At 40.3% G+C, this 11,986-nt stretch overlaps 1 pseudogene; it reads right to left on the reverse strand.

Moving 5' to 3' along the window:
• Window positions 1–6,971: 6,971 nt before the first annotated feature.
• LOC112119067 overlaps window positions 6,972–11,986 on the reverse strand; it is a 17,889-nt pseudogene continuing 12,874 nt past the window's right edge.

Genomic DNA, 11,986 nt, shown 5'->3' on the forward strand with positions numbered 1-11,986 from the left:
AATTCTGCACCAAATGCTTACATATACATCTGTTTCTACAAAGTATATTCCCACTACTTGTGTAGCTGTCGATAGATAAAAAGCTTGCATCAAATGCCTATATATTCTTTGGTGAATAATATTTCAAGTATCTGTATACAAAATCTATATATTGGATATGTGTATTTTACATCTGTACCTGTATGTCTCTGTAAATACCCCTAGAAACACGAGGTTCAGATCTCCCTTGCACCACATCTAATCCAGGAAACAGACTCTGTGTTGCTGTAACATAGGAAAGTGTTTCACTGAGCCTAGAGAACATTCTAATGGTCCAAGATGACTGGAGCGCAACACATTCTAGCCATGCCCTTTGCTTGCCTCAGAATGCTTTCCATGAAAGGGTGTGTGGCATGAATAGTATAGACCTTTCTATGCTGGCTTTACGTTACATGGGATTGCCCTACAACAGAGCAATTTCCATCTTCCTTTTACGTCTATTCCAACAGAATTTAGCTTGACTTGAAGTTCTTGTGTAAACAGATTCTAAAATAAAAAGAACTTGACTGGCAAGTTTATTGCATGAACAAAATAGAAGGCAGCTCATTTTTACACAGGTCTATGGACTCTGTAGTGCTGACAGCAGTAAAAAGTCATTTCTTGTTAGAAATTAAACAGCTGTTTTTCAGAACATGCACATCTGATATGTGTAGTAATAATGTGACAGTTTTACAGGCACTTTTGTGACCATAATCTCATTAACCAAGTCAGTTATCTCCTAGTATGAGTTGACATTAATAGGCAGTGAAAGTAAAACATTCAGAGGCAGGTAGAGTAAAATTAGAAAAATACCAAAACCTATTTTACTTTATCATCGCATTGTCAGAACTGACTTTTAGCACTATAAACAGTGATGATAGTGATGAGATTTTATCTTGTTGGTCTGCAGAAACTTGAGCTGTGTGGTATTTGACAGATACTAGAAATGATAGGGTTAATGACATAAACGTTAAATATCTGTACGCTCAGAGAAATTACATGGAAGTAATGACTTCTGAGCTGATAGAAAAGGCTGGTTGGTGTTTCGTGCTGTTTGGGAAGATGGTTTAAAATAATAATGGACCAAGGTTGAGTGGCTCAGATTGGACAGGCACCAAAGTGTTGAAATGCTGATCTGAACTTTATCCAAACTCTTTGAAACTCTTGAGTTTGCAAAACTTGACTGAATAAATCAACATACTAGACTTTTTTTGGTCAGATCTAGGGTATTTCATATTTCTAGGAGGGCCTGAAATACATTAAGAAAAGGCTTTCTTTGTGATATTTCAAAACTTATATGTCAATATCTGCAATTTCAGTCTGAGCCAGAATCCAGAAGTATTGAGGCACAGGGGAAAAAAGAGAAGTAGAAAGAAATATTAACCAACTCTTTTTGTACCTCAAAAAGCTTGATCTGGGTTGTGTTGGACTTCTGGGAGAATTATTGAATGGGATAGGAACTACTTTCCACATCCCTAGTTATAACAGGTTATATATTTGTAAGTGTTTTATATAGTAACAGACTGAGACCAACTTATTTTGACATCTGTTTAAGATAATAAAAAGAACAAATTTAGATTTGCAGCACACAGCCTTCTTTGCACAAGGCCCCAAATGGTTGTGTTTAGATAAAAGATTATGAATAACAATAGCATATCTATTGCACACCAAACCTTTTCATTTTTTGACACTGAAAAGAAACAATTGAAATTTAATACATAAAAGATATTTTGCTTATATTGAATATATTACTAATTCTGCATTTTCTGTAAATAAGGTTATACCCAGGATGGTTCTGTTGCGATTAAGTGGAGACAAACTGCTGTCATTGGCTCAAATATGATCTCTGAGGAATGACTGTGTTTTTAGACAAAATAATTGAGTAAATTATCACCCATCCTGACTGAGGCCCCAATCATGCAAGCACATTTATATGTGCATAACTTTACCCTCATAAGTAATGCCTATACAATCAATGGATTAAATCTTGGCCTCCCTGAAGTCAGTGGTAAACTTCCCAGTGACTTGAATGGGACTAGGATTTCACCCAATGGGACTATTAACAAGAATGAAGTTGTGCACATGCTCAATGAGTTTACAAGATTGGGGCTTTAGTACAAGGCACAGTGCTTCAGACTGCAAGTAGTCTGTTCATGGTGTTTGAAAGTGGATGTTTGTATTCCTTTTTCTTGATCTCCTTTGAAAAATGTACATTATTTATATTCACTGAAATAAAATTGTTCCCAAATGCAAAATCTAAATTAAAAATCAAGGATTTGGAGCAATCAAATTTTTGAATTGCTTCGCTCCAGCTCTGCTCCAGCTCAGAGCAAAAACCTGCTGCTCTGCGCTCCAGCTCCAGGCTCAGCTCCAAAGCCCTGTTTAAAAATATCATTCATCTGTCATTAGAGTATGCTACAATAAAAAACACGATACTTTTTTTGGTTTCATTTTAGCAAAGAAAGAGTTTTACAATTTTGAGCTTTCAAGGGATTGCAATAGCAATATAGCAAATATTTTCTCAAAGGACAAACTCTTTTGAAGAAATGATTGGGTATATTATCACTCTTGCAGTTTTATGCAATCTAAAAGTATAAACTTTCTTTTTTGGGAGGGGGAAATAATAAATCATGTACATGGTTGTATACAATGTTTTATTCTTGTTGACCAACTGTTTAGATTCCACAAGAACACAGCCATGGGAAAAAGTGAGTAATGCTGACAACAGATGTTCTTGCTTTTCTTCAGAGTTTCACAGCTTATGATTCTAAACAACAAAAGCTATAAAGACTCTTCTTTCTATTTTTATTATCATAGAGAACCTGTTATCTAGGAGCAATAATGGAAAAGTAGGTGGTTATCTTAGTTTTAGTGACTTCAGAATGCTTTTAGCACTCTAATACATGTCAAACCCCAAATGTCCTACAAACTGAAGCTAATAAGTTATCTTTCCTACAGAAAATTACATTCCATCATCGCTAAAGATGAGGTTATGAAGTTCCATACTTATGACTGAAAACTTACTCTTGTTTGTCATCAGATGGATGTAGAATAGCTTTTCTCACACCTAAACAAGAGAATTCTGTTTATGCCAGGGATCCCAGTTAATTTAAGATCAATCATATACATTTAATAAAACTTGAGTATTACTTGCTTTTAGGGTAAAAATTCCTAAACTCCTAAGCTTACACTCCATCTTACTACTTTAAAAAAAGTGGTATGATATGTACAGAGAGCCTCTAGGCACAGGAAGATGTAGTTCACAGCAATCACTGTCCCAGATATAATACTGATATTAATAGGTATGCTAATTGGCTTTGGGTAAAATTGATTTTATTTATATTTGGGGGTTTTGTAGTAGCTGTTAAAATTGATCCTTTTTTTTTTTTTTTTTATTATTTAGCAAACAATAATAGAGATTAGGAACATAGCAACATAGCGCAACTAAACCCACAAACATAGAAAAGAGAGGTTTATTTTCCAAAAGCTCTATGCCACAGGACCAATTGAGTAAGACAGAGGAGTCTGTAGATGTAACGATCCTGTATATACACAGGATATGCATTGTGTAGATGATATCCTCAATATCCTACACTCTTCTTTTCTTCAGAGATCGCATCAAGGTCCATTGCGGCTAGCTCAGTGTTGTGGCTTGTTTGTTTTGCTTTTGTTTTTAAGTGTTCAAGGCTGCAATCCACTTCATAGTCAGGGGCAAATTCTGACAAATATACATGCTAGCAATGAAATCATCATTTATTGCAACATGGGGTAGGGAACAGTAGGCTACACTGAGGCTCTGTGGTAGCTCTTTCTGTAGGAGGTTTGGGTCAGGATTTCTACAAATTGTTGTGGTTAGGTAAGTCTGCAAAGAAGGACCCTGATCCTGTGAATGCTTAAGCATGTATGTAACTTTGTTCAGGTGAGTAATATTACATATGTGCTTAAGTGTTTGTAGGATTGGAGCTCTATGTGGCTCCCTTGGTCAACTTCTGCCCCTGAGCACACAGTAAATCATAGCTGTGCTATTAGTATGGGAAGGCTTCTGTCACAGCTTCAAAGTGGCTGAGCAACTACTCCACACGCTGGATCTAGATTTGAGGTGATTATTATATATCTCCCCCAAAAATCATTTTAAAGAGAACAGTGTAATGAAGAACCTTTCCATTTGAAAGGTTATCTAAATTAAACCCATAGCCTAAGTATTTCCTTTTTTTAAAAGGTTTAATTTGTTTGTTCAACAATGTTTTAGATTGTCCTGGTTGAGTTGCGATTAAGGCTTTGTCATCAATTCAAAGAAATATATTCACATTATTCAGCATATGGACTTAAAATTGAGGCTACAGGAAATGGATTTTGCGTACCTGGCATGCATCGATTTTTATCCTTTCAGCTCTTAATTTGCAGTAATTACATTGTTAAAAGATACAGAATAAGGAACATTATAGTTTAATTAGTGTGTAAATTGCAGCTCTACCCTGGCCACCTCCTGCAAATCCTCTTTCAGTTCTTCTTGTGCAAAACTTGCACTGTCTTCAATGAGAGCGAATACCCCCAATAAAGGACTGCAGGATTTGGTGAAATTAGCAAAACCATGGTATAGTGGTAAAATCCAGGCAAAATCCAAACCCAATTTTGTATGTTTGTCAAAGTCTGCTTTTTTTCCTCTTTGCTACTGTAGTGCCTTTAGTTTTCACACTTTCCTATAGGCTATTGAGTATAGTGAAAAGTGTGTTTTGAGAATTTTCATGTTTTCTGTTTAAGGCATGTCTCAGCTGAAGGGACTTCTCTGCAATCTTTTGCATTCAACCTACACTACATAGATTCTACATACTAATTTTAAACTGTGGATATGTGAGAAGTGACTTGGTTGTACATAAAATTGGCACACCCTCAATATCAATGTATTTCCTAATTGTGGGTCATCAGCTTTCCTTGGATAACCTTGTAAATTTAAGAATGTGTGCATGCAGGGGAATAATTTGACCCTCTGACATGTCAGCTTTCTGTACAATTTTTACTACTGTGAGCAATGCAGAGTCAATATAACTACAGTAGTGATCACTGATTTCCCTTCTGACTCATGTATAATCAACACATTCAAAGTGCAATCACTATTTGTGGTGATGATGCATGAACCAAAAAGATTCTAAGTTGATTTTCAGGTATTGAGTTGATTTTTGCAGGGATACTGATTAGAATTTAAAAAAAAAATCTTTTGATGTATTAACTAAGCAAATCTAATGAGGCTTGTGGGATAGGAGAATTATGGAATTTGGTAAAGTTGTTTTTGACAACAGTACTTTAGCAGATAGTAGATACTGTATGTAAGCTAGTGAGTTACACTGGAGAATGGAGCTAGCTTAGTCTTTTGGACGGTTTACACTACACTTAGCCTTACAACTGAAGCCAAATGATCCTTTGGGAAATATTCTTCCCTTAGTTACCTCTGTGCTTCCCCATTGACTTTGTTGGGTTGCATAGGTTTATGGGGGGTTGTTTTTCTTTTTTTAAATGCTTACACACAGTACCTAGAGGTCCCATTATGGTGGGCACTGAACAAACACTTAACAAGAGACCACAAACATTTACACTCTAAACAGAGAAGATCAACAAAAGATAGGAGAGAAAACTGCAGGACAGTGGCTGAGCCAGAAATAGAAACCTAGGTCTTCTGCATCCCAGTACAATGGTCCACACTACCTCTGAGGTGTAACTAAGGCATTAACTGGGCCCTAAGCATACAAGTTCAACTAAAGTCTTGATGTGACAGCCTCAGGTGAAGTTAGATGGGAATAAAGTCACTCCATATAGTGATTGCGGAGGATACCAAAGCCAAAGATCTAAAGTAATCCTCATGAAGTGCCCATGGGAGAAGGGCAGGGGTGAAAGTAAGATGAAAGACTTACCAGTACGGAGACCCGACTCTGGGCCCCCAGAAGGGGCGGGGCCTCGGGGGTCAGCCTCCCCCAGCCAGCCCTTCCGTGCCGCCCAGGGCTCCAGCGGCGACTTAAAGGGCCCGGGTCTCTGGCCACTGCCGCAGTAGCGGAGGCCGGGAGCCCCGGGCCCTTTTAAACTGCCAGGCCCCGGGGCAGCTGCCCCTTCCTCCCTCTCTCCTACCCATCCCATCTGCAGCCTTGGGGGGAGGGGTGCAAAAGGGGCAACGACAATAAAGGGTGTACAGGCCGGTGCCAACGGCCCTTTCTTACCAGTACACCATACCAGCATGTATCAGCCCACTTTCATCTCTGGATGAGAGAACCAACAAGGTTCAGAGAAAGTAGTTATTAATTAGACTGCTTGGTATTGGTTGGTAGTATGTATTACTACAGGATCTCTCACACCAATGGATACTGGCTCCTGTCATGTGACAAGCATATCTGCCTTGGGAACCCTGAACCAGGTCATGTCACTAGCCAAGAAATAAAGTTGCAGTTTCTTGCCAGCACTCCAATATGTCAGACCTTCATACATTTAACACAACTATTTTCCTCTCCATAGGATCAAAAGACTGGCTGCAACAAGTAGAGGCATGTTTGGGTGGGAGTGCAGGTATAGGGAGAAAGAAATAGATGTGATGAAAGTCATCTAAATAGAGTCTTAGGGCCTTTCCCAACACCCCCCCCCCAAAAAAAAAAAAAAAAAAAAAAAAAAACCCACAAAAGGGAAGGGAAGAAAAAAAAAAAAAAAAAAAAAAAAAAAAAAAAAAGCAGATTTCAGGACTAAATGCCCCACATTAGCATGGAGTCACTTGGAGAAAAGGGCCAAAGTAATGACCTTTGATCACCTCGAGTCTCCATCGATGAGCCTTTTTATCACCCATTCAGTATAGATTGTGATCTTCTACAACAAAAGCAGCCAGTCTGGGGAACTGCTGGCTATTTGCAAGGTTATTTTTGTGGTGGGTCCCACCAGAGCAGGTAATGGGACAGGTTCTGTTCCTCCAGGAGAAATGCTTAGGGTCGCTCTTTCATGTGGCTCGGAGACTTCAGCTGAGTGTGTGGCCTGGGCCGGCGGGGCACTACCTGGTACTGAGTTTGAGACTGTGGAGGGGGTCTCTGCTGCTGACATGGCTGCTTCTGGGGAGCGTGAACTGGAGGTTTAGGAAGCTGATATTTCAATTTGTCGCTCGATTGTCGAATTTTCATCTGTGTCTCTTCATCTGCAATTACAAAACTGCCAAGTAATTAGTTTATGACTCAACATGAGTCATGTCACCAGTACAAACAAACAGAAGATAATCCAGGCTGGTTACAGGAGGAGTCTGCAGGGCAGCCTGTGCCTGTCTTAGTTAAAGAAGCTGCTGAGATCTTTCCTAGGCCCTGTTCCTCTAATGGGGTCAAAGGTTTTCACTGCGCTGGGGGTCAGCGATAGCAGAGGTATCACACAGAAGCTAGTGCCTTTTAGTTATCTGGAGATTTTGGAAATAAACAGAATGGCAATAAGAAAAAATTAGTCAAAAAGGAATGTGGCATTGTTATTTATGGTGAATAGCTACTACCTAGGGAAGGAGACTCGGACACTGGCAAGCAGTCAAATGCTTGCATAGTTTAAATGGTCTGGCGTTGGGGACCCTGTTTATTTCAATGAAATAATAAAACCTGGATTTGCCATCTACTCCCAGACTACCCCATGGCCCGTCTGTTGGCTGGTAGGGGTCACGGTGCTCATAGGGTATTTCAGTCAGTTCCATCCCCGCCTATCTCAGGGAGCCTGCTCTGCTGGGCAGCTACAACAGCTTACCAGCCAGGAGGAAATATGCCAAAGAGACTGAACTCCTCTCTCATCTTTGGAGGTGATCCATTGAATACAGGGTTGAGACACATTTGTAGGGGGCACCGTAAAAAAAGTTTGCCCTGCCTCTGTCTGTGCTGTAACTGTTCTGCAGGTAGATAGACTCCACACACAAGGGCAATCAATCTTGTACCTTTTAACCATATTAAATGTACTTCACATAGATGAAGTAGACTAATGGTCTTTGGCCAGTATTACCATTTCTGAAAGGCCAGTGACCATGTATGATTTAGGGACTGAGTGACCCACTGGCTCAGAGACTGAACTGATCCTAAATGTGACGTTGTGCAGTCTATATGGTTTTATAAAAACTTGATAATAAGTCAATATAATGTAACTGGGATAGTTTGAGAAAATATGGTAATAAGTGAATATAACGTAACTGGGATATGCTTCATGCAAAAGGTCTCTTGTAAAGTATCATTACAAAGCTTATAATCTACTGAGTATGATCATCTGATTTGTATAAATGTACCACTCTTGTATCTAAAACTAGAAATATAAAATGTAACTCTGAGGGCCTATTGTAATTATGTAAAGTGTGGGCCATCAATGATGGTTTGGAATCTTGATGACTCCCATTAACCAGGACCATTGTCTGCAGATGGTTGTGTTTACCTGTTAGTCTTCCTGTATATGTGTGTGCTGGCAAGTGGGCAATGAAGTCTTGCAGTGACATGTGATCATGTCACCTGAACTGGAATCCATCTTTAACCTGGTGCTTTTCCAGTGAGGGGGGGTGGAAACCCAGAGGGGCAAAGGGTTCCCGCCTTATGCAAAAGATATATAAAGGGGTAGAACAGAACAAAGGGGAGAGTGGAGCCATTATGAAGAATCCCCTAGCTATCACCTGAGCTGGAACAAGAGCTGTACTGGGGAAAGAATTGTGCCTGACACCAGGCCTGGAAGGTGTCCAGTCTGAGAAAAAACTTACTGAAGCATCTCTGAGGGTGAGATTATCTGTATTCAGTTTGATTAGGCATAGTTTTGCGCATTTTATTTTATTTTGCTTGGTGACTTACTTTGTTCTGTCTGTTACTACTTGGAACCACTTAAATCCTAGTGTCTGTATTTAATGAAATCACTTTTTATTTAGTAATTTACTCAGAGTATGTATTAATACCTGGGGAAGCAAACAACTGTGCATCTCTCTCTATCAGTGTTATAGAGGGCGAACAATTTCTGAGTTTGCCCTGCATAAGCTTTATGCAGGGTAAAACGGATTTATTTGGGTTTAGACCCCATTGGGAGTTGGGCATCTGAGTACTAAAGACAAGCAGACTACTGTGAGCTGTTTTCAGGTAAACTTGCAGCTTTGGGACAAGTGATTCAGACCCTGGGTCTGTGTCTGGAGCCAGACACGGAAGTGTCTGGCTCAGCAAGACAGGGTGCTGGAGTCCTGAGCTGGCAGGGAAAACAGGAGCAGAGGTAGTCTTTGCACATTAGGTGGCAGCTCCCAAGGGGGTTTCTGTGATCCAACCCGTGACAGTGGCGTGACAGTGGCGAGCCAGGCAGGAGTGGCTGGCTCAGCAAGACAGGGTGCTGGAGTCCTGAGCTGGCAGGAAAAACAGGAGCAGAGGTAGTCTTTGCACATTAGGTAGCCTCTCCCAAGGGGATTTCTGTGATCCAACCCGTCACACTAAACTTCTATTGGTCCATTCCAAAGGACCTAGTTACCTTGATGGTAACTAACACAGAGTTAAATGCACCTTAACACTCAGTGAGGACAGGGACAAGCCAGTTTTAACATTGTGTCAATGGATCATAGGTAAATCTTTGGTTCCAGTAAGGTTACCCATGACCAGCTGGCAAGATGTTAAACACAACAGTCCATGTCTACACTAACTGCTAGGGCACAAAGTTAATGAAACATGGTAACTAAAACAAACTGTTTGCCAGAAGCTGGAAGTGGGCAACAGGGGATGGATCACTTGATGATTGCCTATTCTGTTCATCCTCTCTGGGGCACCTGGCATTGGCCACGGTCGGAAGACAGGATATTTGGCTAGATGGACCATTGGTCTGACCCAGTATGGCTGTTCTTAATGTTCATGACTCCTCAAGGTCATGTTCTAACATGTCTTAGTTTTCTAGCGAAGACAAGTGTAACAGGTCTGGAGTTTGGGTTTGGTTCAGATGAGCAACCAAGAGTTCAGTTGCGGAACTGTCCAAACCTCTCAGGTCTGCAAAGTCAGACTGTATATATTCCAAGGAAAGGTTATTGGGAGATTTATGGTCCTCCCTGTTGCTGGTCAAGCCAATCACACCATGAAAACATCTCATGAGCATGTAGGACCTAGTTAAACCCTGTTCACCCTAATGATGTGATTTACCTGTAATGATGATTTCATTGTTAATTATTTATAGCCAATACTTCTGTTATATTCTTGAATTCAATTTCTCTCATTACATACCTTTTCTTTTTCTGTGACCACCAAAACTAAAACTCAGTCTAAATTTTCAAAAATGACCAGTGATTTTTACATACCTCTATGTTAAGGTGCCCAAGTTGAGACACTTTAACGGGGCCTGATTTTTAGAGGATGAACAAACAACAACAAAACCGCTCTCTTATGCTCTGTACTTTCTGAAAATCTGGTCTCTTTACAGTGACTCAGGTTGTATAGCCAAAAAAATCGAGGCACCCCAAATCACTCTCTAGGCATACCTACTTTTCAAATGCAATTAGTGGTGTTGATTGCCTTTACGTACATAGAAGTTAATGAGAAAGTGTGTTGGTGAGATTCTCCAGCTTATCTCTAGATGAAGGATGTTCAAATAATCATGGATGCTTCTCTGAGACAAGCTTTTGGACAGTCTGTTCTCCCCTCACTGGTAAATAATAGTCCTTGAAAATAGCACTGTCTTGTTAAAAACTCCCATCAGAAACCAAGATTAAAACTGGCAATTGAAGTGTAGAATTGCAGTGTGACAAAACTCAGTTTTTTTCTCTCACTATCTCTGAGCAGTTTGTGGAAAGAACTAGGAGATTAAGTGGTCATACAGCAACATGAAAGTTTCAAGTGCTTACCCTGTTCTTCATATCTTTCTGCTCTCTTCTTCCTGATACAGTAAATCAGCAGAGCCAAAAAGATGACAAAGACAACTGCACCTCCTGCAATGCTCCCGATGAGAACAATGTCCAGCGGCCCTAGCTCAGAGAGAAGAAGGAGGAGATGTTACAGGGAGAGAATAAAACTTCAAAGTCTGGAATTTGGTCCCAGTGATCTGGAGGATGTACACATGTGAAGCTTATGACATGGATAACGATGATGATATGAAAACCTTGTAGTGATATAGCATCTTTTGTCTCAGCATCTCAAAGCGTTTTCACAAACAATAAATTAAGACTCATAACACCCCTCTAAGATAATGTTAAGTATTATTATCCCCATTTTACAAAGGGGGAAATTGAGGCACAAACAAGGTTAAACCACTAGCTTATGGTCACAGAAAACTTGGTGGGAAGGAGAATTTTTTCATGAAACAGAGTTATGAAATGTGTGTATGATGTGCTCTGTTTGACGAGAGTTCTCGGGAAAGTTTGAGGTAGAATTCACAGGAGTGCCAAGGAGTTTTACTTAAGAAACAATAGGTGTCAAACCTCAAAAGTCTTGTTCTAGATTGACACACAAAGATCTGAGTGCCCTTCTGGCCTTTTAAGGACTTTCAAAATGCTTTGACTGGGCAAAAGTAGGGCTCAGAGTCTGACAAAAAACAGACTTTTTTTCAGGAGCCGGAAATACTGTGAGAACAGCTTGTCTTGTGGTATTTCAGAGCTTGCTCTTCTAACCTTGGCTGAAACTCAAAACAAGTGCTACACAGTAATTAACAATAGTGAAGAAACAGAAAAATTAACCAGCCATGCTACCGGTGAGTGCTGGGGGGGGTTCCTCCTGCCCCCCCTACGGAGGCCTGGGACCAGCTCCCACCCCACCCCTGCAGAGGCCTGGGGCCCCTTACCCCCCTCCCCCCATGGGGGGGGGGCTGCGTAGGGCCCCAGAATAGCTAGGGTAACTTCACTGAAGCCAAAGGAGTTAATTCTGTAGAGAACTTGACTCCATATCTTCAATCGTATACTATACAGCATGTCGTGCAGAGTCACTGGGCAACGGATATTAAATAGTATCTAACACTGGTCTACAATTTTTGAGAAGTCGTCTGCTTCAGAGATAAA

This window comes from Terrapene carolina, unplaced genomic scaffold (assembly GCF_002925995.2).
Source record: "Terrapene carolina triunguis isolate 2854851 unplaced genomic scaffold, T_m_triunguis-2.0 Scaffold32, whole genome shotgun sequence".
NCBI classification, from domain to species: domain Eukaryota; kingdom Metazoa; phylum Chordata; order Testudines; family Emydidae; genus Terrapene; species Terrapene triunguis.